The following is a 26433-nucleotide window of genomic DNA, read 5'->3' as shown; positions in this document are numbered from 1 at the left end:
ACCTTTTCCTTTAACCCAGAAGCAGTGCTTCAAAATCTTACTTATTTCATTGAAAGATTGATGATTGCTATCTGCTGCTCTTTTGAGGACAGAAACTGGGTTCAAAGGCAACAAAATGCTATTCAGAGCCCAAAAGCTGGTGTGGCAGAAGTATGAAGATACTCTGAATGTTTATGCAACCCTGTAACCCTTCTTTCCCAGAAGACAATCAACTTAACGGGCTTTGCACAAACTTTCATGTACTGAACAGTGTGACCCAGAGCTGTGGTACCCCTAAGGGCAGCACAAAAGTTTCAGGTGCCAAAAGGCAGCTCCTCTCTGCTCAGTGACTGTCCCTTTGCTGGTGAGAAAAGCTGAGTCAATGATGCTCACCTGAGGCAGCTGCAGATGCTGTGGCACCTGGCAGGTTGACTCTTTAGTGTTGTTTGAATCCCAGAGCACCGTGGTTTGGCTGACAGTAGCTGGCAAACCCGTAAATCACTTGCTGACCATTGATCTGCCTTGGCTGAAGTGACAGAAATTAAACATCAGACCTGAAAATGCAGTCAGCATTGATGTTCTGGCACATGAACTATTAGGGATATTTACAGGTCCCTGGAGACCAAGGAAGTATTACACTGCGCCATGCAAACCCAATATTAAATGAAATTTCTGCTTCTGCAGCTGATGTGGCCTGTACTTATTCCACCAAGCAAGTTCCTGGGAATACTTCAGTGCTAGGAAAAATCTACTTTGTTCTCTTAAAAAATTCTCTTTGGCAATATCTATGAAACTTCAGGAAAGTGATTCCCAAGAAATCACCTCCTGGACACAGTGCAGTTCAGATTGCTGCGACACTCATGCTAAAGTTATCTTGGTTTAACTTGAAAGCAGCACCTCCCTGAGGACTCCTCAATTCTGGAATGAGCAATGTGTTTCTGTGTTCTGTGAGAGCCTGGATTATTTTTAATCTTCTGGACATGTTACAAAGATCAATTTATAGTCTCACAGAGACGGTAAGGACAAGGGTTTGCAGGCAGAAAAAATGGGGGTTGGATATTGTTGATTAGTGAATATTATTATTTCTGCTTTTTCAAGGCACCTTTGACTTCCTTGCACTGCTTGCTTCATTTCAGAAAAAAATGTGGTGGGAACTGGCTCAGATGCATGGACTGCAATGCAGCCATTTTCTCCTAGCCCACCAGAGATTTTGATCCATAGATTACGAGCTGTGCAAGTCCTCACAGCTCTGGACAGGTGCTGTGCACTAAAAATTACAGAAGATAATAACAGCAAAGCTTTCTTTTTCTCTTTCTGTCACCATTTTATATGTATGATAATTATGCCAATGACTTTGTTCCCAAATTATTTCAACATGGAAGAGCACCTTACTTGTAATTTTGAGACATACAGCTTGATAGCTTTTCCAATATTATGCAAGGCTTCCAAAGAAAATAGCAAGGACAGAGTCTGAGCAAAACTACAGTATGTGCTTCCCATATTCAGCAATGTATGTTTTAAAGTTCTCTATTCATTCATGTTGCACACCCAGCAGCTCAAATATGTATCACAGAAAACTACACAGACATGTAGACCAAATCTGTATACATTTCAGAAATCATAAAAACCAGTGAACAGAATTTTTTCCAGTTCTACTTAAATCTCACTTGAACCTTAATTAGTAAATTGCAATTCCTGTCACTTCAAGGGACCCCAGTACAACTGTTCCCTTAATTTTGGCAGATGAAAAGCAAGAACCACAGAGTTTTGTGTTATTTCCAACTAAAAGAGTCAAATGGCCTAGGTTTGCCCAAAGTTTTACAAACAAGTCTACAAGAAAGCATGGCAGGGCACTTTTACAAAATGCTGATAAATGCCCAGAGTTCCACACTCCTGAATTTAAAGCTTTGCCATGTTGTTGTTGGTTTTTTTGGGGTTTTTTTGTTTGTTTGTTTTTTGTTTGTTTGTTTTTTGTTTTTTTTTTTTTCCCCCAAAACTTCCACCATGATTGTTTTCATATATTTGTAAGCATGGCCAGGACTTTTGTTTTTTTTTTTAGACTGGATCACTTTCCAGGAATTACAACAAAGAATTTAAACTTTTAGAGTAGAGAAAGGGTTTTTGCTTTGGAAATACCATTCCTGGAAATGCCATTCACCAGTGTTTCTTCCAGGCAAGTCCCGAGGAACCAGTCACAAGAAGGGCTGAGATGAGGTGACGCTGTCCAGGTATCAGGTCCCTCAGTTGCCATTTCAAACCACATGGGTCCCCTTCAGTTCTTAGAGAGGCCTCAGTGACACAAAGAGACATTTAGAAGTGTGGCATGCCACTGGGTTATGCTTGAATTTCTGTGGGGATTTACTCAAGTTCTCTGGCTCCACCCTGCCTGTTTCTGTCCCCGTGGAGATAACCAGCTTGGCCTGTGAACCCAGGCACTGTGAGCAGGAGGGGTGGCAGGATAATTTCCAAAGCTTGCTCCTGATTTGAACTATGAACTAAAATGGAAATGCTCATGGAGATGCTCCCTGCATGGGAAGATCTGCTACCATCATGCAACAGATGTTAAAGGTTTGAGGAACATATACAAAGAATAAAAGTGACACTTTCAAAACCAGGGTCAGAAGCAGGAGCCAAACTAGGATTTGCTCACTTCCTCACCATTGTTTTAGCTAGACTACTGCTGCTTCTTGAATTTAATCTTAAATATTGAAAATTCATAGCCTTTCCTGAACATCTTTTATGTCATGTTTAGCACTCTGTAATGTTAAAGGTCTGACTATTAAAATAAATGTCCCAGCTACAGACATCTGTGAAATGGTGAAGTTCCTACTCCACGAACATCTGTAAAGCTTTCATTTTCCCTCTCCAGCAAAACCAAGATGACCTTCTCTTCCTAAGGCCCATGGGGCTTTCTTGGCCTGTCTTAGCCTCAAATCAGAAGGCAGATAGATTTTAAATATGAGCTTTATGGTTAGTAGTACCCCCTTCTCACTAAAATACTGAAGAGTTCTGTGGTAATTCTATTTCCAGCCCTGTCAAAAGTATGCAAAAGCCATGCTTGTTACATGTGAACACAATTTAAAGGGATAAAAATCCAGAGGGGAGTTATTTTTTTCATAAAGGCAGAGTTTTACTGAGATATGGTATGGTCTAGAATTGAACCCTCCTATAAACCTGTGTGTCTTCTCTTGTGGAGGTCAGTATGTTCTTCAGACACTGAAAACAACAACCCTTACTCTCTTACCCCATCTCTAATAGCCAAATATTGCCAGAGGCATTTTAATTCCCTCAGTAAGAGCTCTGACAAGAACACTCAGAGGCTTTGACTTCAGAGGCTTTGGCCCAGAGATCTTTCTTGAAATGATCTTTTACACATTTGTCAGACTGGTCATTTCAAGGATCTGTGTCTGCATCAAAGAGGTGCTGACTTCAGTTCATCTAACCAGAGAAAAACCCACTACGCCAAGCTGACACGTTACCTCAGAACCTCATTGGTCTCTTTCAGAAGAATCATTCTTACCCAGAGCATCAGAAAAGCAATCATGGCTTAAGAGTCTAGAGATGATGGAGATGATGGCTGGAGCCTATCCCAAATTAAGACCTGTAGCCCATCTCCAGCTGGTCCTGGCTGGGCCCCCAGGGTGGATCCTGGACCTACTTCACACACTTGCCATGCTTGCAGCAGCTGTGCCCGTGCACTGGCTGCATGGGGGATCCCTTTTCCTTGGCCTCATCTGGGGGCAGCCCTGCTCCTGCTGCTCCCTGGCAGCAAGGCTCAGGCATACCCTTGAGAAAGGCAGTTTCGGATTCTGGCTGGAAAAACAATCCTTTTGCCTTCACTCCTGGCAATGGTGCTACTCTCCATTGCTCTGTGTGCTGAGCTGCAGGGATGACAGCTCTGTAATTTTCTTATAAAGCAAACACGCTTCATTTTACCCCTGACAGCAGGCAATCCTGGGCCAGCAAATTACTGGCAAATGCCTCCTATATTCATCTCTTCAAGTGTTTTGGCTTTTCTTTACTTTTAATTTGCCTGGAGGCAGACATTTGAGATAACAGCTGTTATGGTGATATTATCAGTCAATCTGCATGTCAGAGAATGCCAGGAAAATGCCTGTGGAGAGGACCTCTTGGGTTTTTGGTTTTAACTGCTCTGGGGCAAATCCACTCCTTTGTCAACACTCTGCTCAAAACATGAGAAGAGAACATAATGGGACTGATTTCTACCATCTGATGATGAAGAAATGCCTTTTCCTGATGATAGAGCACGGGTTCCCTTCCTGCTCGTTGACGATCTAGAGCAGTCCTTTGGCAGACCATGCCACATTTTCATCTTGCTGCTGAGTGTCAGAGCACATCTGCCACCACCATCATCCCTGTGATTCTCTGGTGATTTACTTACTGCAGAATAACGGGGGAGACCCTAAGAAACTCCAATAAAAGGGATCTCTACCCTCCTGTGGAAGATTACATAGCTTTCTTGGGCCAGTTATAGTGTTTGCTGGGGATGAAAGTTTCTTTGCCTCCTGAGGTGGAGGGCTCAGTGTCAAGAACCATCAGCAAATGGGTCTGGAAATCCCTATGACAAAACTGAGCCATCTTCAAGAGGGCCAAAAAGATTTATTGGTTCTTTACAGAAGATGCCATGACAGCACCAGGAAGGTGTTGGCTTGGGAATTATTGCTCTGTACTTATTTTTTCATTCCACAGAAATACAAGATGACAACACAAAACTTTGTAGCTTTGGAAACAAACCGGGCTGTGTCCTTGTTTGGTGCATTAATGACAATAAGCCAGTTTTTCCTGTTAGTTTGATGAAACCTGACATGCTTTGCACTAGACAAACTTATTCATTATGCTTTGATTGAAAACAATTTGTATCTGAAGATCTTAAACTACTTTACTGACATCAAATGTGTGGGAAGGTAAGTAGTTACACATATGAAATGACCATGATTCCAAAGGAGCAATGAAATACAGGCATTTTGTGTGTCTGCACTCCCAAAGGAACAGAAAATAAACATTTCTGCTTGCATATTTAACTGCTTTCGAAATTCTTAATATCTCTTAATTATCTGGTAACAACAGAGATTCCTCTTTTCCATTTCCTTAACACTACAAAAAGCTGTTTTGCTGGAAATTAGGAGCTCAGTTCAGGTCTGCACCCCACATCTTCTGACCAACTGTGGGCAAAGTACTCAGACCACTGTGGTCTGTTCCCTCACTTGGAAAATGAAATGCCCTAAAAATAGGGTTAAATATTCCAATACTACAGCGACAGAGATCACACAGGCACCTGTGCAGTAGAAGAAATGCATGTGAAAGAAAAAGGTGACTTGGAAGGCAAGACTTGAACAGAGATCACAAAGGTTTCATCCAAGCAAACTTACCAAGTAAATCTTGTGGTTTGTTTCCCAAAGGCAGCTTTCTCAGCTTTGAAACACCTGTTCCCAAATATTGTCAGGTTATTAAAAGAAGCTGGCATTTTTGTGGGCTTGGAAGATGCACAAAGTAGGTGTGTGAAATTTATTTTCACCCATGGCACTCAGGTGCAGCAGTTTGGAACAGTGTTAAATGACTGCACAGGAGAGCATACTTCACACTCCAAAAATTTTCATGAGCTCAAAGACAGTATTAGCAGCCTTTCTTTTTGGGTCTTCCAGAGACATGCTGCCTGCTTAAACAAGGTGGGACCAAACCAAGTAATCTGTACAACAATAATTTACTAAGTACTGCTTTGCCTACATGTTTTCATCACTGCTGATGTGATAACATAAAGGATTTGTTCAGCACAGGTGAGCTCCTTCTTCCAAATGTCTTCAGGCTTTTGGGAAATTTCAATTTCTGGAATTGAAGTCTCACAGTGAGTAAGCTTTGAGGGATGGGAATGCAATTATGAATTTCCTATATCACTGTGGCAGGACAGTTGGGACTTAGCAAACTGGCTGAAAAATGCGTTTTATTTGATTTCTAGGGAGGTTGACCCAATGATAAAAACTTTTGTATTTCTTGTGAAAATCTGGGTAGAGGTTTTGTCCATGAGATTTGCATTATCACACAGACGGCCAAGAGGGGAGGGATACAATTTCCTGCTGTGCATCAAAGGCTGACCATGGCTGAAAACAGAGGTTGGTCTTAAAGAATCAATATCACACTTGGAGCTGAGCTGGCAGAAACAAAGGTGAGAAAAAATTCAAGGTTTCATTACTTAAATCTACTGTTTATTACTTATGGTTTCATTTGGATACTTTCTCTCAGATATTATAGTATCAAAAAACCTCCAAGCAATCTTCCACTAAGATGTGGTTTGCTGGATAACAGACAGTGCCTTTCTCTGGACTCATCACCTGGAACTGAGAAAAAAGGGCTGTGCAAATCTGCAGCACAGAAAAATAGAAAAGACAAACAAGGAAATGCCAGTTAAGATTAATAAGATAATATGTGGTGTAACTGGCTTGGCAGTCATGCATTTCCTTTAGTATTTTTTGTGTAATTAATTTCTGTGAGATACATACAGCCATGGAAGGTAAGAGGAGATGACTGCTGAAATAGAAATTTTCATAGAAAAGGTCTCTTTCATACTTTGGGAATTTTTTCTAATCAACAGTAACCTATCCTTTGTTAGGCACAATGACAGACAAGTATCCCTCACTGAGGGCTTAGAGTGGGAATTCAAACACCAAAGAAGGTTCTTGGACACACACAAGTAATCTTTGTTGGTGGCACCTGTGATGATCTTCCTGAGGTTTTTGGGCTCTAGAGGAAGGAAGAGGGGTCTTACAGAAGGGAATCTGGGAATTACTCTAACTGCCTGGAGAGTAAAGATCCCTTCTCCAGAAAATAATTACATGTTTCAAATGTAATCATCTTTAAACAAAATATGGAAACAATCTGAGGGAAGAAACCAAAACAAGGTGTCTCCTGCACCTCCTTTCCCAGACAGCATCCCTCATCACCCATGATTACCTTCCCCTTTCAGCTCTAATAATTTCTTTCAACACAATGGCACCTCTCATGATGGAGCTGAGGAAAAAACCCATCCTAGCCCAGCCCACGGCATGGTATGAGCTGTGGGTTTGAAGCCCTGAGGCAAGGAAGCCGTGGATCCGGGGCTCCCAGGTCTCCCAGTTGGCTCACTGTTGGATAACTACATGAAAAAAAAGCTGCTTGCCAGGAGGGCTGGCCAGGAGCCTTGCAGGAAGGCAAAGCCCTGTGTTGTAACACAAATGTGATGGGAATTCAGGTGTCTAAATTCCTGTAAAAGAAGAGGAATTTCCCATTTCCATCCTATCTGATCTATGACGTGTGAACATTGTTTGTAGGGAGGGAACAGGAAAAGTACATACTAAAGCATAAGCAGCTGGATGCCACTCTTCTCATGCTTGGAACTAGAAAGAAGTGCCTTTTCTGCTCCAAACTGTGCTAAGAAACATGGCAGATTTTAAATAAGCTATTTAGGTCCTTTTTTCCCTTTCAATAATTTATTTTTAAGCTGGGGCATTTTTCTGCCTGATGTGTGTAGCTGTACTCTTGTTCACAGACACAACTGCATACAGGACTTCATGTTAAACAAATAAACCTATGAGGCTCTAGGAGGCTGGGAGGGAGATGTGTAGAAAATGGATAGCATTAACTAAGACCTCTCACTATTAGGATAGTAGCCAGAGAAGATTTTGGGCCAAGAGAAATAAAGGGCTTACTACTCAATTAAATAATGGAGCCAGACATGTTGTATCCTTGTTCTGGGAACCTGAGTGAGGGGCTGGAAGACAAAAGCAGACTAGTGTTGCCCTAGAGAGATCACCACCCCTCCTTGGGAACACCAGAGCACTTTAGCATGGAGCAACATCCCGAAGTTCAAGAGCATTCCTGTAGGGCAGGCTAACACCTCGAGTCCTTTGTTGCAAAGAGTGCTTCAGATTTATCTTTGCAGATGTACAGGGTCCCATTCAGGTCCCTTTTCAAGCTTTGCACAGCTTTGGTGTGGTGGGCTCTGCACTGCACTGCTCAGAGGGAGCTTCAAAAACTTGCTGGGTTACCAGGTTACCCCTGCAGGGTTATTGTGCTGGGCCTGGGAGCAGGGACAAGCAGCGTCTGGCTACTTTCTTTCCCTTGGAATTCAGTCTGATTGTCTTTTTTTATCGAGCAGAGGAATAGCAAGGCTTCAGGAACAGCTCAGAGAGAAAAGGGGATGTGTGTGGGGTGGTTTACCAGCATGGGATGGGCCCTGCTGCCTTGTCCTGTGCTCCAAGGAGGTTGGCTGGCTGGCACAAGGACTGGGACGTTTCCCTGCTGTTCTTCTGATGCAAGAAATTCCCATAACCTGTAAGCACATGTCTTTCTTGCCAAAGAGCGTGTCATTGTCTCTTGCTTCATCCAGCCCGTTATTTCTCAGCTCCTCTCTCCGAGGGCTCTGTCTGCAGCGAGTGGCCCAGTGCTTGTTTCTGGGGAGCCAGGAGACCGAGCAGACCTCGGTGTTTACGTACCAGGACGCGTTGGCCGCGTGCTGCCCGCAGGCGTGTGCACATCGCTGCAAGCCCAGGGACACAGCTTGCTGCTGAGTGGCGTTTCTGAGCTCCTGCTGTTCATGCGCACACTTCCAAACTGAGCTAAACTTGTCACAAGAGGCGAATCAGCCTGGCATGCAAGTCCTGCCCTGCTCCCCCTGGTCTGGCTGGAATCCTGTGTGAGGCAGGAGCACCACTGGAGACTGGCAGTGCTTTGGAGGAAAATCCATTATCGAGCAAAAACGCTGGATGCACGAGACTTACGAGCAGTTACCTGCAAAGATCCACTCACACCAGGGGGAGGGTGGTTTCTTGGAATGGATCTGCAAGGCTGATGCTCCAAGATGCTACCAAGTGACTTCATATTGACCTCAATAGTAAGAACACAAATATTTGAACACCTGGAGGGACAATGTGGCATTTTAAACAACTGTTTTTCTCTAGAAGTATTTGATCTGTGAGGGGTAAAATCAGCACTTAATTGGAACATACGTCTGAGGCGGGCATGATAAAGAAACTATGCAATGCATATATTTTAATTTTAAATAAATCAATATGATAATTTGGGATCAGGTGGGATTCTGCAGCTGGAAGAAAATAACAAAGGGAAGCAATTAGTTATACTTTTAATAAATCAATTTGTTAATTAGGGATCAGGTGGGATTTTCCAGCATGAGACAGAGGACAAAGAAAGCTCATTAGCTGTGTCTTAAATTGATTGATGTTTTAGTTGGTGTGGGATTCTCCTGGAAATAAATGCAAAATGGAAAATATACCAAACCCTGTCACTGGAGAACATACCTGATAAGAAATAAGAAAATTTCCTTACTTACTTAGGAAATCTATGTTTTCTAGGCACTCTATAGTACAACACAAGTGTGGTCAGGCTGGAACTCTTGAAAGGTTTAAGGAAACAAAGAGAGAAGCCCTGTAGTGTATACAAGGAAATAAAGAGGAAAGGTCATTTCAGATTTGCGGGACTCACCACAGCTGGGAAATTGATTTTAAAATATTGTAGTGTTCAGAACCACCAGACATATTTGAAGATCTGGGTCCTTGTCTTTTACCTGAGCCTGCCACAGGAAGTTGTCAGCTACAAAGTGTGAAGAATTCTGCCAGGTTCTCTGCAGCAATAAAATTCACTGGGCACTCAGCTCATTTCCCCTGTGGCATATCGAGACATGGACAGCATTGTGTTGGTGCAGCATCTGAAAGCAAAACATTATCCAAGAAAGGAAGGCAGGAAGGAAGGGAGAAAAGAAGGTTAAAAAGGATGGTATTCAAATGACCAAACTGGATAACATTCAGCCTGTTTACTCTTTGATACTGCCATGGAGGAGGAAATCAAAGCCATCAGGATATATTAAGGAATGCCAAACACAGGAAGCAAAAGGTTTCATCATAATCAGTGTCCACTTGTTCCCTCCTGTGCTGCACATTTAAAAGGAACTTTAGAGGCAGTTTTACTTCTGCAACATTTCTCCTTGTTTTGTTTCAGCTCTGTCCTCCTTGTACTACACACAGGGTGCTGCTTACTGCTGATGGAAAATAACACATCCTACAAGGATGCATCTTGTCTTGCTGCCTGCACAACAAGATGCATGTGAGAATTGCCTCTTAGGAAGGCAATGGCTCATCTGGGTCACTGACACATCTGCTCATAGCTAAAAGGTGTGCAGGACTTGCTGCAAATTTAAAAAAACATATAATTTCAAAGACCATAAGATCAAAAGTTCAGATTTTGTTGGGATTTGCCAAAGTGTTGCTCAGTGCCCCAGCAGGGTCCTCATCTGTGATACCCAGGAGCAGTGAGCAGCTTAACTCATGGTGCTGTTTCAACAGACATATAAAACCAGAGACCCAGCCAGCTGTAGCAAGACATAATAAAGATATTGAGTTTGCATACAAGCCTCAAAAATTTCCTCAAAGGATCTTCAGTTTATTTTCTCACTTCAGTGTAAGGCTGAGCTTTAACAAAATGTCTGCCAAAGGGGAGATTTAGCCCTCGGCTTAGAGGGGCTGTTTTGATGGATAGTGGATACTGTTTCCACAAAGAAACAGGGCCTCAAGTTTTAATCAGCTATGTAAACTAGTGGAACCTCGCTCAAAATATTTTTGGCCCTTCTTTTGTGACCAGATTCTCCACAGCAAGTAGAAAAACATATCCTATACACGACTTACAATGCTACTCCTCTTCCAGGAGTAGAGTCACGCCGAGTCCAAGCACAGCAGCATCTTCAGAGGTTCAAAAGCCAGCAGCCAGACTGAGGCTCTGCTGAAACCTCACCCATAAGACAAAGGGCAGTTTTATTTTCCAGATTTTTCAATAAAAACTTCAAACTTATTTTAAGTCTCAAGAATGCAAATAAAGAGATGAAGATTAATATTTCAAGATTTTTTTGTTGAAGCAGTAACTCAAAGACCACTTCATTTCTTCAACTGAAGATCCAAAATCTGTTCCCCAATAATTTCTTTTAAGAAAAAAACTTTGGGACTTCATTAAATATAATTTTCTGTACATAATCTTAAAAAAAAAAAAAAAAAAGAGGAAAAGTGGTGTCCTTGGCCATCAAGACAAGGCCAGTTTCTTGAAAGTTCTTACAAGATTTAACAAACATGATCATTCCTAGTGATTCGTTTCTAGTCAGCCGCATTAGCTTGCTCTCATCCTTCAGGGGAAGTTCTACATCCCTGGAAATGGCAGACATAGTTGCAATTCAGAAGAACATCAATCAGTGAAACACTCAAGTACATACTTGAGTGCTATTAACATAATTGGGACACAAGTTTATGATTGAAGTTAAGTATTATTAAAGTTAAATTTCTTTAAGATAAATGGATTAATGCAGATAGTTAGGTAATTTTGAGCAATAAGGACAGCAAGTGTAAGAAATTTGTCCAAATTTGTGAGTGACTTTTACAGGAAACCACCATTTCTCATCTCACAAGTCCCAATCTCAACCCCATAAATTCCTAAAAACTTGTTATTCCACTCATGTCAGCCTTAACACTGCCTATTTTCTGCATATTCCCATGATGGCTTTGGAAGCCTCATCAAGGAAACAACAGGGCTCCTTAGGCTCAGCTGGAGGAGAGGACTGGGCTGAATGAGCCAAAACTTAATTACTAAGATATTTGTCAAGGCAATTTCTGGACACTGGTGATCTCAGACACCAAAGGTGTGTGTCTGGCTCTTCTATAAAGTCAGGGAGAAGCAGGGATTGAGCCTTTGTGCTTCTTATCCTGCATACACAGAATCCAATACTGGCTGCAGGCAATCAGGAGCTCCCACTAAAACAACCAAACCCCCACAGAAAAGCCCAACCTACCACGGTCCTGTTCATTAATTCACAATAACTTATTCCTGTTCATTGCAGTCTATGACTAGAATTTGAAAATCAAAGCCATTAACTTCCAAAATGCTCAAATGACAGATACTCTGTGAGCAAACAATGTGTCTCACTCCCTTCAGAATACGCCAGAGACAAACACAGCCTGGCCTCCAGCCCAGCTTTATCTGAGTCTCCCACTTGATATCCACTTTGGTGATCTGTTGGATGGCTTCAAATTTGCCTCCAGACTGTTACTAATTGTTCTCCTTTATTCTTTCTGCAGAGTTAGCAGAGACACACCAGCAGTGTGCTGGCAGTGGAAGCTGCCACTTTGGGAAGAGTTCTGATTAAAATATACATTGCTTTGATCAGTGGCTTCCCTGTAGTGTAAGATAAACACCATCAGCACATTTGGTTGATGTTCATTCCTGAGGCACACGCTGTGAAGTGACTGCACTATATTAAACAAAAGTTTAAAAGGAAATTATTGTAGCCAGCTAGGACTTGGAATTATCCTAAGACTAGAAATCTTAAAATCTAAACCAAAGCAAACCAGCACTGCTGTTCCTCCTCTGTCAAGTAAGTTCTTCCACAATGGCAAATCAAGAGATCAGGGCTGAGATTTTTATAGCTGGACATTCATTTCAGAGGAGAAGAGGTATGTTTCATAACTAATTTAATGCTTTTTGTCTTTTCATTCAGCACCAGAAATCTCACAGATTTACACCTCGCTTTGGATGGTGAAGCTTACTTGAATCTCTCGGCTGGAGCCTGGAAGAGCTGTCTGAAGTGCAGCAATGGTCTTTAAGTCAAGATTTTAAATGCTAGTTTTCCCCTTTTTTTCTCTTTTTCTTTTTGTCTTTTTTCCTTGTGAAGCCAAAGTGATGTCTAATTACAGGAAACTAGTATTAGCATATATAGCCTTCATGGAAATAGGTTTTTTGTGGTTTTTTTTTTTTTTTTTTTGTTTGTTTGTGGTTTTTTTTGTGTGGTGTTTTTGTTTTTGTTTTTGTTTTTTTTGTTACTACAGCTTTGTATGCAAAATTTAGTTTTGGAATTTGTTTAAAATTTTCTACTGCTCAAGGCCTAGATTTCTAGGGAAGAGAATGCAAAAAAATTGCATGATGAAATATGAGAGAAATAAGAGAATGGAGAGTAGCTTAATGATGCCACTTAGACGCTCATAAAAGAAACACAGGCATAAGAGGACAACACTGGGTTTGTAAAATGGAACTTCTAATGACATTTTATTATTTCCTAAGAGAAAGGCAATTTCTCTGCTCGGGGTAGGAACCAGCCCATCTTTCCTTTTGCCATCCCTAGAACTGGGCCAGATTCTCAGTAAATACAAAAGTTTGAGCATCCCCAAAATCAATGAAGGTGATTCCCCCACTCCCTGTTAAAGTGGGGGCAGTGGGTAGGGGCTGCTGTCCAGCATGGCCCAGTGGCATCAACACCTCTGTGCACCCCTGCTCTGTCCATTTGAGGGCCTTTTGTAATAACCATGCCATAAAACTGTTTTACAAGCCAGATCTCACTCTGCTCTCCAGCTTTTTCTCATTAGGGACATTGCTGCTTCAAGGAAGTTCAAGCTGCAGCACATTTCACATCTGCATTCCTTGACGTGTTTTGAAATTATTTTAAAACAACTGGGAGAAGAGGACCAGGTCTTGGGGGGTGGGGGGGGGGAGGCGGGGGGCTGAGTTCTTAAAAGAAAAAGTAGATCAGTGTGCAAGCCCCAAATTACATAACTAGCTCTACCAAGGAAATAAATTAATTTGTTTCCCAATGGCTTATTTATATAACCCTTTAATTATAGCCAACTGTATCACCAGTATTATACCATGGGAAAATGTAAAACTGTTAAGCAACCTGCCACTCCGCCCTCCCCAGACCGACAGCACAATCGTTAAGCAACAACTACATGCTGGGACATCACCTTCTCTTTTGTGTTTCAGAGGTATAGTTCAATAATGTGGCTATGAAAATGTGACCTCAAACCTAACTCCTTTTCTGGGGCTTTTGTGTGCTCCTAAACTCTACCTCTCTTCTGGGTCATAAAAATGGGACAGCATTTAACCTGCTTGCAGCACAAAAAGGGATATTGTTGAAAAATTTCCTATTTTCCCGCTCTGCCCCTGAGTCATAATCAGCCTGAGTCCTGTTAACTACGAGTGCTGCGCAGCCTGTGTTGGCTCCTCAAATGTGGTAAGTTTAGGTGGCTCTGTTGACTTCAGTTAAAGCATTTCTAATTGTTCCTAATTCCACAGGCACCAGCTGAGCCCCTGGCTTTTGCCCTACAAAGGGCCAGTGTGTTAAAGCAGCTCTCTGCAGCTCTCAGGGCCCCATGAACATCACCCATTAGGAGCCATTAGAGCTGCCCACGGTGCCAAACAGCATCTCAGAAGTCACAGGGAAGATTTTGCAGGTGAGAAATCACAGAATTTTCTGAAACTGAAATATTCCAAGCTGCTGTTTCAGTCCACTTCAGAGGACAAGATGAAAATATTTCACAGCTGTCTGTGGATGGGGACAGTGCTCTCCCTTCAACTATGGGGCTGCAAGAAGGGTCGTGTTATAAAGGATGGAAATCCTTCCTAATGTTTTTATATATGGATTGTCTTTCAATATTTCCATTAGTGGATTCTTTCATGTACCATGATCTTCTAGGGAAGGGGTAAGCCTTGGTGGCTTGGCAGGACTTTAATATGAACAGCTTTATTTAGGGACAAAGATAACTCATCTTAATGCTAGATTTACCTACAGAGATGCATATTAATGCCCTATATATGACCAAATTAGAACAGATTAGCAGGGAGGCTCCATCAGTCAGATTCTATCCATCAAGCTGGTTATCCTAAAGATAGACATCATTCTCACCATGTGTCCATAAGTTCAGTGCAAGGGCTGCACCAGGTGTTTTGGGAAGGCCTTTGATTTGGAGTGTCCTTCCAGGCTCTATACTCAAGAATATCTCAAGGATACTCTGTTCAAAGTTCAAAAAGAGCTGAACAGAAAGCTCATGCAGGAATTACCCACACGAAAAAGCCTCAATTAACTTGCTAAATAATCCTTTCTTTGTATTTATATGTAATTTAAAGATGGCATGAAGTGAATTTCAGCAAACCATTTCTGCAGAGAGATGAATCAATGCCCTAATTCTATCTTCTCCACCCTTTGAAGCAGCATTTTACTGGCCATGTCTGCAGTGCCTGAGGATGGCCTTTACACTGAGTTTTGTCTGAAAAACAGATCAAAAGAAAATTGGCCATATCCTTCAAAAGGCAGGTGCTTTCCTCCCCTTTCTCACAGAGCTGCAACAATGAAACAAGGCTTAGAGTGAGGAATATCTTTTTTAATTCTGTATAAATGTTTTGGCTCACAGTCTCTACTTTCCAGATAGGAAGAGCAGGTTACCCAGTTCAAGAGAGTTTACTGATTTCAATCTCAGTTTTGAGCTAAGAGTGGGGAAAATTGAGGATTTCAATAAAAAGTGGACATTTTGTATTATGCAGACACTAAAATATTGAGCCTCAGGCTAGCTGCTAATATACCAGAGGCATTTTATCTCATGGTTTTATTATGACTGAAGAGAGATACAAGATTATTTTAAAACCTTAGCTATAGCTGCAATAAATAAATACATTTCCAGCCCTCACGGTGGTAGAATAATGTCATCAAATGTGAGCAGGGTGTATCTACCCCAAAAGCCTGAGAACAAGAAAAAATAAGACACCAACATTCTTGACCAGCATGCTGTAATTCTGTGATTTGTCATCCAGACCTAATTAAGGCTTACAACAAGATCTATACAGACCCATACACCTCTTGCTGACATTTCAGATTCTATTCTTACACAAAACACAATAACTGTATTGAGATGTAGAGGATAAGATTGGTCTGGAGGAAGCACAAACTGGTTGAAATCCAAAACCTAAATTCCTGAATCTTTGCAAAAGTTTAGTTAATATATGTTTATACTTTTTTTCTCACAAAATATCCTTTCCTGATTTTGGCAGGAGATAGGACAGTAGTTTGACAAAGAGTATTTCCATGTTGTGTTTAGCTCAGCAGAAGCCAAGACCTACAAGAAATCTCTAGGGAAAACCGCCCTTCCACCTTTCACTGGTTGGTTGTCAATCTTCTTCAGGGTTCCCTGATGATTCTTCATGGACTTAGCAACATAAAATCTTTCACTGTACTTCAAAGTCTTATTTTAAAACAAATGTTCTCATTTAGAAATGCAGGATCAGAAAGCTGAAGCTCTCTAAGCCTCCAAGGTTAGTCTAGACTCAGCTGGCTGGAGCTCTGCAGCCCTGTGAACTAATCTTTAATGGGAACATCCTACTGGAAAGCCCTGGTCTGCATCAGCATTTATTTCTGCACTGTGGCTCAGTTGCCTCATTGCATCTTGCAATAGCCAGAATTGAGTGGGAACTGTGAGCGGACAATTGGCAGGCAGATGGGGCTTCTAATAATCCGCTCTTCTTTTGGGAAACATAAGGAAAAATATCAGGTAGCCAAAAAAAAAAAAAAAAAAACAATCTATCTGAAGACCTGGAGAGACATTATCACCTGGAAGACAAGGACATGGTCTGGAACTGATTTCCGTTCTCCCTAACAATTCTCAGCAGAACAAAACATCTGTGAGCTGGATTGCTATAGACAGCTGTTTCTGGAGAAAGGCTGGAATTCACCCCACCAAGACATAACCTTCTCCAGTGGGAATAATACCGCCACAAAACACATCAAACCAGAATGGTTCTTGCAACTGTTTGCAGTTCAGGAAATCAATGTGCTGCACTGCTATTTGTAACCAATATAATTTTATCTCCACTCTGTGCCCACTTTCTGGTAATGCAGCACAGTCACATTGCTGACAGTGTGTACAAATGAGGATTTATGGTCCTCTGTGCTATGGCTAATGAAGTTAACAAGGAAAAAGAAAACCAAAACCAAATTCTGTATCATAATTATTTGAGTTATGCAGCTGCACAAATGATGCATGGAAGAAAAAAGCCCTAAACTTTTTTAACAAGAAAAAAAATGGAATCATGTTGACTGAAAAGTATACAGCTACATTCTGCAAGAAGAATATTTTCAGTGGAGGAAAGCCAAAATTAAATCCCTATGGGCAAAATTTACCAATAAATAGAGGGTTTTTTTAATTTACTGAGAAAATTTTGGTGTTTTCAGTTACCTCATGAAAAATTAAAAAAAAAATAGTAATGAAGGAGCACTGGCTCTTTCCTGATTGCACCCATCTTCAGCTGAGAGGTCCATTTTCTGATCATAGCAACTCTCAACAAATTTTTTTGAGCAGCCTAGGACACTTTGACACCATGGGTATAGATGAGGCACCCCTGGCAGCTCCTATTCCCTGTGTGAGTTCTTTCTGTAGCCAAGACTCCAAAGGGAGAGCCCATCAGAAGCTACCTGGAAGCCAATAGGACAGGTGATTATATCTGACGAGGCTGTCCTTGGTGCAGCATTTGCTAAAGTACTGAAGTTTGGTTTTTCCCCCTGAATCCTCATTGATCCCGTAGCAGAAGTGTTTATGCTGACAGCCGAGGATCTGGACTTATTTCAGCCTCCCTGGCTTATTTTTTGGCATGTTCCTGCAAGCGGGGTGAGAGCGTGCCAGGGAGGGGGTGAAGGGAACAGCATTCCTGGGCTCTTAGTAGTGTTGACCATTGTCTGGATGTGAATGCATAAAAACCTTCAAAGGCAGAAAGGTGACTCCCTGTCATGCGCAACGCTCCTTGGAGTCCTTTCAAGGCAGAGATGATCAGCATAGTCTGTCCCTGAACTCAGGACACGCCGCTGTCTCCCCTGAATGGCAACGGAGATTATTGTGGTGAATAGTAACAGTAGATGAGGTGCTATCTTCCCCTTTAAATCGAGCCATTCAATTTGTCATGAATGGCTGAGTATTCCTTGCTGGCATCTGGGATTTGGATTTCAGCACTGGGAATAGAGTGAATAGGATCAATGATGAAGCTGAAGTACAAAAAGAAGGAGCAAAAAAGGGCAAAGGACTAAAATCGATAGAGACAAGCAATTACAAGGTGTATTAATGTACGCGGGGCTAGGCTGGAAAGAGGGAAGAACTTATTGTTATTCTGGGGGATTTTTTTCACGGAAGATAAAGGGGTTGGGAAGTGAATATTTGTTATTTGGGTAAAGCCGTGGCTGCAAAGAATAAAGAGATCTTTTAGAACATGGCAGCTGCCTCTGAGCCCGGATCGTGGTACTTGATACTCCAATCTCCCCTCCTAGGGCTTTTGGGCCAGCTTTTGAGAACTGCAAGGAAGGCATTCAGAGGAAAGACAATGACAAACGTCAAGAAGGAGAGAGGAAACCTGCAGTTTAAAAGACTATTGAGTGCCAGGTGGGCTAGATCAAAGGCAGACATTTACCAGGTATTTATAATTGCAATGCTAATCAGGTTAATCATAGAAAGCAGAGCCCAAGGGCGGATGCCCAGCAAGTCTTAAAGCACATACAAATATATATTTAACGCATACATATACATAAAAAGCACACATATGTATGTATTGTACTTCAAAAGTTATTCAATCAGTCACTACCACCCATTCTCGTTTTTTGCTGGGATTTAAAGGAAAAGAAGCTCTCTTCAGGCAAAGCATCTGAATGCCTTTTTGCTGCTAGAGGCAGTGAGATGTTTTGGAGAGAACACACAAGATAGGGCTCATGTAGAAATCAATGGGAAAAAACAGTCAGAATTTGTTTCTTTATAAAAAAGAAACAGATCCCCCAAAGTCTGCCCACCAAGACCGTCTTTGTTTTCATGGCTTTTAATACAGAGGCACAGAGAAAGGAGAATCTTTACTAAAGGATTTTGGAACACAAATTCTTATCTTGCTAATTTGGAGGGCTGTATTTTCCAGGACCTCAGTACCAGTTACACAACCAAATGAGCATCAGCTTTTCTAAAGGTTGCATGATTTTGCAAACATGGGCTCAACTTTGAGCATTTTGCTTACCAGCCCTTTTCAATCTTATCTCTCCCACAGACATGCTCTCTCTTGTTATCATTCTTCCACCCATTCCTTTCCTATGCCACACACAGATTTCAAAAAACAAAACAAAAACATTTCCTATGGGAATCTTTCCACACTCATTTTAAGCAAAGGCCATTTTTTTCGCCCTCTGTGGTGTGCAGCAGTCCCAGCTGTGTGCTGCAGCAAGTACAGCTACAGCAAGAATTAATTGTGTCTAGAATAATTCCTAATACCACAGCTATGTCTGATTTTACCAGCAAAACCAGTCCAGTGTCCTGCACTCCCAGATCTAGAAAAAGAAATGTTACATATAACAAACTACCACCCACAAACTATTAATGAGAGAGCATAGCAACACTGACTAATTGTGCACACATCCAAATCTCTTCTCCCAAAGACTGCCAGTGACAGAAATTTTGTCCATAAATCAGTAACAGAAGCACTAAATCTTACTACGTGTCTGGACTAATTCCTGAAATTATGGGGTCTCTGTCAAGAGTTTTAGGAACATGTACTACAGATAAAGGCAACTTTTGAAAATGGTACTAATTATCTGAGAGGCATCAGGTCTAAAAGAAAAGATGGTTCTGGTCATGGGCTATAAACTCCCTAGCCAGCCAACATCCGAAAGTTTTCTCCATATATAGCCATGTTATTCATACTTTAATAACAAGAATTTTGCTTCTTCTTTTGTGCTAGTTCCTGTAGAGACATTAAATACCCACCTTGTGGGCAAAGGATGCTTATGCTGACAGTGAATTTGTTTCATCCCAGAGCCAAAAGCTGGGAACAGATCCCAGGCTGCAGCTTCCCAGCCTCCATCTTGCCCATGGGTTGGAGATCCTGGAAGGGCAGCCCAGCACAGAGCAGAGAAGGATGGGGTTAGGTCACAGCCAGAGGGCTGCCCCAGAGGCTGCGTGGGCAGGAGCGCATGCGCCGGCACAGATGTTTTGGGCAAGTCTGAACAGCCTCTGCAGAAATTCTCTCTGTGATTCTTCCTTTTGCAGAACTGGAAAGAAGAGGAATGGTGGGGGAAGGGCAGAGAAAGACACACACCTGCACACAAACCAAAATTAATTTCTGGTGTTTATAGTGAAATCACAGCAAAGGTCTGGTGGGTTCCCTTATTACCTCAAGCCAAGGACAAGTGAAGGCACCATCTCCTATCTTTTTCATGCACCATTTTTCACAGGGAGTTCATCAAGAACACAGATCAGATAATACAGATACCAAAACCTGAGTATAAGGGTCTGTTTCAAAATATTTTTCAAATTAATGCTCCTGTGTTTCTACATGTCTTTGCTAAGTGAAGACCTGTGTCACCATTACATTGCAAATGAAACAGGATTTTAAAAGGTTAAAAATGGGCCAAAACCCATAATATGCCAGCTTTTACCTGGAACAAGATTAGGTTGACTTTCAGAGGTTCAGGTCTGAGATAAAAGTTAGGGTCTGTCAGCATAAGCATCTCATGAACAACTGAGCCAATATTCAGCCCAAACAGCTGAAAGATTGTTCATTTGGAGGCAGTCTGGCCCTGCAAGGGCTCTGCCATTTTGGACAGCATCCAAGAAGCAAGAAAAAGAGGCCCTGGATAATTTAAAAATATTGTTGTTGTTGTTGTTGTTGTTGTTATCATAATAATAATTATTATTGTTGTTATTATTACTATTATTATTTAAATCCCACTGTGGGTTCTAAACAAGTTCAAATCTTGGCAGACATGCTGAAACAAAACCACCCTTCATTTTGGGAATAGGAAATATATGAAACTCCAGTTTGGCCCTGTCATTACTGTTGTGATCTCTTCTAAAAATGAATTAATAATTAATGCAACCTCTTACCTTCTCCCAGCAAACAAAAATACTGCTTTGATTATTTTGCAGTAGCTGAAAAGGTAAATTCTTTTTAGACAATGAACAGGTACAATTACAAAATCTCAACACTATTTTGCCATCTGCTGATCTGCTGGATCAAAGAATCTCCCATGTGCAAACTTATTCTCTTCTACTGTACCACCCTGCATAAAGCAGTCACTCCTGGGATGAAGCTTCTGCTTCTCTCAGTGTCCTTGAAAAATCAGTGTTCTCTGACCATTTGAATTTCTTTCACATCGTTGTCAAGACCTCTTCCTTCAAGTTATTTTGACTTTTAGTCACTCCTCTGGCCATTTTCAAGTATTTTTGTGAATAAGACACTGATAGTGTGGCTTATTAACTCCCCTCCTTTATTTTACATTTCTTCTAGAAGGGAAAAATATTCTTCTGGCTTGAGGCTGCAGACAGAATGAAAAAAAAATCTGGAGCTGAGTAGATTTTGCAATTTTTTTCCCATCTCAACCACAAGGTAGAATACATATATGCTTCTGCACCATATCCCTGAACATAGTCCCATGTATTATTCTGCTAGAAGGTGGCCTAACTTCCAAACTTTTATGTATTAGCCACTGCTCAGTTGTAGGGAGGTAAAGGGTCACTGAAACCTCAAGCAATAATTGATATCAACTTCCTTTTGTTTCCATTTTTATATGGCACAGTTTTAACCACTGGGCAGAGAACCAAAACTTCCTAATAAAGAGGACTGGAGGGAAAATTTTCTCTGTGCTCGAGTGCACAGCTCAGTCCTTCAAAGAGGTGACACCTCACAAACCTGGCGTAACAGGAACACAGGGAGGGAAGGCAAATCTGGGTGCTTCTCTTCTTTCTCCAGTTCCCTCTGCCTTGGAGTTTAACATCACCATTGCCCTTATGTCACCTCCTGAAGTCACAGCCAGTCATGGTTACAGCCTACATCCCTCTGCTCATGATCTCTCACTTCTGCTCATCCAGACAAACAAAACTGATTATGGAATGACTTATGGACCTTCAAATAAAAGAACCGACCTCCCAACTTTTACAAGCTTTCCATGCATAGGTGGGCACCTCCTGGCTGAAAAGTGACTTGCTGCACACAGAACTCCTGTTCCCCACTGTGTGCTGTTATTGCCACATCTGCATGTTTGTTACTGCCTCAGTGCTCTCTCCTCACTGCACGGACGGAAATGAGGTGGCCCAATGGGTAGGATGCTAATCAGCCCTTCTGTTCAGCTGTGGCTCTGTGAACTCTGCAGAGCCCTGCAGCTAAAAGGCATGACTGCATATCAGACAGACATCCCTGATCCAGCTTGCTCACTGGCCATGCCACTGTGGCTCTCTGTCAGTGGGTTAGTGGCCCTTGGCTGAGAAACCCTGCAGCTCCCAGTGAACCTCTCCCAAAATCTCGATTCCTGTGTCACCACACCCAAGAAAGGCAATTTAAAGAAAGGGCAGGTGTGGTAAAGCCTGCCAAGCTCTTGACTGCGCTGCCAAGCATTGCCAGCACCCATCTGCTCTGACAGAGGCAAAACTTTAAAACTCATGAGATCTTAGCATGACTGAACAGTCTCTTAAGGGCTTTTGACTAAACAGAAGATCCAGATAGCAAGGAAAGAGGAAATTCCTTAATTCTGAGGTATTTCAAGTCTGGAAGAAACTTCTGGTTTGCTTTAAGGTCAAGACTGTCCCATTTTATAAGCCAAACAAATTCTGAACCCAGTGTGTTACAAAGAGGGGATATTTCACTCAGCCTTGGCTTATCTTGGTCTGCCTTCCTCATGACCATCATCAGCACCACTACAGCTGAATGTTGTTTCAGCAGGAACTGTGGGAGACAAGTGTAAGAGCTGGAGTGATCAGGAATAGAGGGAGTGGGAAATGGAGGAAAATAAAGAGGAGGAGGGGGATAAATACATAGGTAGTGGGAATCTGGAGAGCAAGAAGTAGAAACTCAGGTGTGAGCTGTAGCTCTGAGAGAGGGTGGAAACCTGGCTGGAGGGATGCCATCTGCTCGAGGGCCACCAAACCTTGGAGAATTCCATTCTCTGAACCAGTGGCAAACACCAACTGCCTGATTTAATTAACTTTTCTGTCATTAGCATGCATCAACAAGGAACAAGGAACACACACTCCATCGTGTGATAGATTCCTGTTGTGCCCATGGTATGCACAAACATAAAGCTGTTGGCTCCCTGAGAGGTAGGACACACAAGCCCCATCCTACCCACTTTCAAAAGTGGGAAAGAGAAAACCTATTTTTTATTTGCTCCTGGCTTTTTATTTATTTGCTTTTCTTTCTTTCCCAGGCACTTTCTTCCTTCTAGGTCAGCCAATTTAAATTGGAGCCTGTAGCAAGAGATCCATTTCTCACCAAACAAACTTCTCTACAGGAAAGCTTATGCTTTTAAATATATTTTTGAGCAAATTTTCCCTCTCCTCCCCATGTCTGAATTTGGTTGTTTTATTTGTCAGCTGATAATATGGACAAAATTGTGTCTCTCCCCTACACGGGAAAGTCAGTAAAAGAGCTTCTCAGGAGGGGCTGGAGCAGCTTGGGAATATGTCTACCTTGGCAGGAAAGTTCCAGTTCCTCCACTTTTTGAGGCTTAATAAATTCCTGCTCTCTTCAGTAATAATAAAATAAAATCAGTCTCCTGGGGAAGAATCCACTCCAACAGACTGTGCTATTTCAGTCATTCTGAGCTTTCATTGGTGGGAGGTATAAAAAAAATGGGATGATAAACTATTCCCAAAAAAAAAAAAAAAGATAAAAATAAACCCATCCTAAAAATGGGCTTCATCCTTCTCCCCAGTCCTTGTATGGAGTTTCTGTAAAGGATGATTAATGTGTGGGTGGGAATCTGCACTCAGTTAAGAGCCCTGAGGTGTCCTCAAGGCTCTCCAAGTACCAAAGGTAGAGATTTGAAATGAATACAGTATTCCAGTATTATAGAAGCTGTACAATGGATTTATACCCTCCATGAATCCTTCATGGTACTTTTTAAACATCTTGTGGTTCCACTGCCACATCTATTTTGCACACATTCCTGTAGGAAATCCAAGATCATATCTCTGCTCTTCCCATATCCCACTACCCAGGTGAGTTTGGAAGGAAATGGAAAGGGTGTTACACCCTGCACAGTCCAAGGATGATTTTGTGTCTAAAAGCTCACATTGATCCCAACTGCCTGAGTGAAAAATCTCCAACAGTTGGAAAAAAAAATCCATAGGTTTTTCATCACAGAAAACCTGAAATTTCATAAAAATCTCCACACTTACAGTGTTGTTGAAGCATTTTATGGAATAGAAAATTATTGTTTCTGGGCAAGACACTGATTCTCTTCATTCACTGACAAACTATGATGAGTTAATCTGAAATACAAACACAGTAACTATTTCAAGACAAAAAAAAAAAAAAAGAGACAGGGAAAAAGCTCAGTTCATAACAAATGAAATGTTACAATCAACCTGACATGTAATACTGCATTTTAGAAATAGCATTTCACAATGGCATTTCAAAATCCAGTTGAAAGAGCAATTTTCCTGGAAAATAAACTTTACTTATATATATTAGTAGGTTTTAGGTTAATATATCAGTAAATGCTTGTGCTTAAATAGGGAAAACATGCAGAAAGGGCATGTTACCTTTTCATAAGTGGACAGCATAGGCAATGTACCTCCTGTTCAGCTGCAGCATCTTGTACAACCCCACTCCCACCAGGCACAGGAGACATCCAGGACATTAAAAATGCACCTTTGGGGCTACACTAAATATTAACCTAAACTGCAAAACTGGAAGTATTGCCTCAGAAACTAAGAGGAGGACTAAGAAGTTTACAAACCAGACAATTTTTCTTCTCCTGAATTCCAGTGTATGAATTTCTGTGAATCAAAATTTGAATTCCACAGTCAAAGGTTAAAAGAACTGGAGGATATTGGAGAGCACTACTTAATGTCATTTTGGCCATTAAACTTTCTACATATTGCATATTTGTGTATGAACAACTGGTATGTCTAAAAATAATGAAATATATACTAATAAGGAGTACAGCTGCCTTAGTAGGTGAAGTCAATATTATGAATATGTCAGTAATGAAAGACTGAACTTAATGCTCTTATCAATTGTTTCAAATCCAGAGAAAATCCTGAAATAATAAAGGAAGCACAGATCTCCACCATAAACACATTTATTATTTCCATATGGTGTTTGTGTGTATTTGTACAGTACAGGCAACCGAGCTCGCCTTCACAAATTGGAAATGTTTTGCATTCCATAGACACAATGATTGCTCACATAAGAGGTCTCAAGGTTTGTTTTCTGACACACTGGAGAATCCAGGAGCCTTGAGAAATTCAGTGTGATCTGTTTAACAGTCCCTCCTTGGGGCTGGGTGACTGGCTCAGGATGTTTGTGCTAATGTCCCTGAACCAAAGCCCACTGTGGGCTGTGGGGTCAGGCCCTTGCAGGACTACAGGGACATCCCTGTTCCCATCCATGGCCATCAGCACCTCCAGGAGGACTCTGGGGAGCACTGGCACAACTGAGAGCTTCAGCTCACCAGAACACAGGGCAAGCAACATGTGAAAGCTGCTGGTACTGATCCATGGGATCCAAGAAGGCTGTTTAAGCCCAGGAGTTGACTTCTAATGCCTAATGAAAGAACTCACATCCAGGTTTTGGCTGCTTTTAGACAATAATACCTCTTTGGTTTTACTTCGGCTTGATCTTCCTAAAGCTCATTACTGATCCAGACAACACTACAAGGGAAAAGTATGGATCAACCTAACCATTAACATGGGATAATGAATGGCTCATTGGTGAGCAGTGCTGCTTTTGGTGATGAAAGACCTAGCTTTTGTTTATAATGAGATATCTTCATGATGGCTAAGGGATGAAAAGTAGAACTTGCTCTTTTATGCTCATATGTATTGCAGCCTCTTGTATTCTTGGATCTGCCTTAGCTACATGGTCCCCCATACGTGGATTTGCTATAAATAATTTACTCAGCTAAATGTTTTGGAATCAGATGCCACACAAGAAGGGCTGTGTAAGAGAAAAAAATATTTGTAAAGTATATGTTTAACCTCAGTCTCCGGAGATAGCTGTGTCTTGCCATCCCTTCAGACCCTGAAGACAGAATGCACCAGCACAAAGCTCTTTTAACTTCTGGGGACAAATAAAAAATATATTTTTTTTATAAAATTTAGCCTAACAAATTTCTAAACTCTTAACAGTTCTAAATATTTTCCGATACAGTATTTTCTATGTGCATGTACAGAGTTGTGGATGCAAAGTAACCAACCACCTTTTTCAATGTGTAAATGAGCAAAGCAGCTTTGGAGGATTCTCCTGTAACCCTTTTCTCCACCTGCCTCTGGATCCTTTCTCCTTTACTACCTGAACATCCCTCTAGGGCAGAACTTTGTAAATGCCAGTTACTCTTCTGGTGAAAGGTTTTAATGGAATGGGAAATGAACCATCTAACTACAAGGTCTTAGCACATTTCTTTCAAACATTTAGCCTTCTATTTTAATGATTTAGTTGTTTTGGTTTTTTTCCTTCAATAACTTATCTTCCTAATTCTTTTAATTTCTGTTATTTTTTTCCCCTACCACTCACAGTACTTACTTTTAAACTCTTACTTGAATTTAAAGCCAAGCAGTAAGGTATTTTAGAATTTTGTCCAATTTCAAAGATTGTTTTAACCTTTTTGTCACTGCTCTTGCTCTGCACCTG

General features: G+C 41.4%; 1 protein-coding gene across 4 annotated transcripts in view; it reads right to left on the bottom strand.

Moving 5' to 3' along the window:
- Positions 1-26433, bottom strand: part of LOC144246041 (CCAAT/enhancer-binding protein zeta-like) — a 104493-nt gene that overhangs the window by 14989 nt on the left and 63071 nt on the right. Inside the window, exons 2-3 of one of the 4 annotated variants that reach the window (XM_085577052.1) lie at positions 9554-9694; positions 373-505 (exon numbers count right to left, since the gene is read on the bottom strand). The exons of 2 other annotated variants lie outside the window; for them this stretch is intronic. The gene's annotated coding sequence lies outside the window, so the exon portion shown is untranslated. Of the gene's footprint in view, positions 1-372; positions 10963-26433 lie in introns of those variants that run through there. One more of the 4 variants, XM_085577051.1, reaches the window with a different exon arrangement.

Source organism: Lonchura striata, chromosome 3 (assembly GCF_050655825.1).
Source record: "Lonchura striata isolate lonStrDom1 chromosome 3, ASM5065582v1, whole genome shotgun sequence".
NCBI lineage: Eukaryota > Metazoa > Chordata > Aves > Passeriformes > Estrildidae > Lonchura > Lonchura striata.
This window is presented reverse-complemented; position numbering and strand designations above follow the sequence as displayed.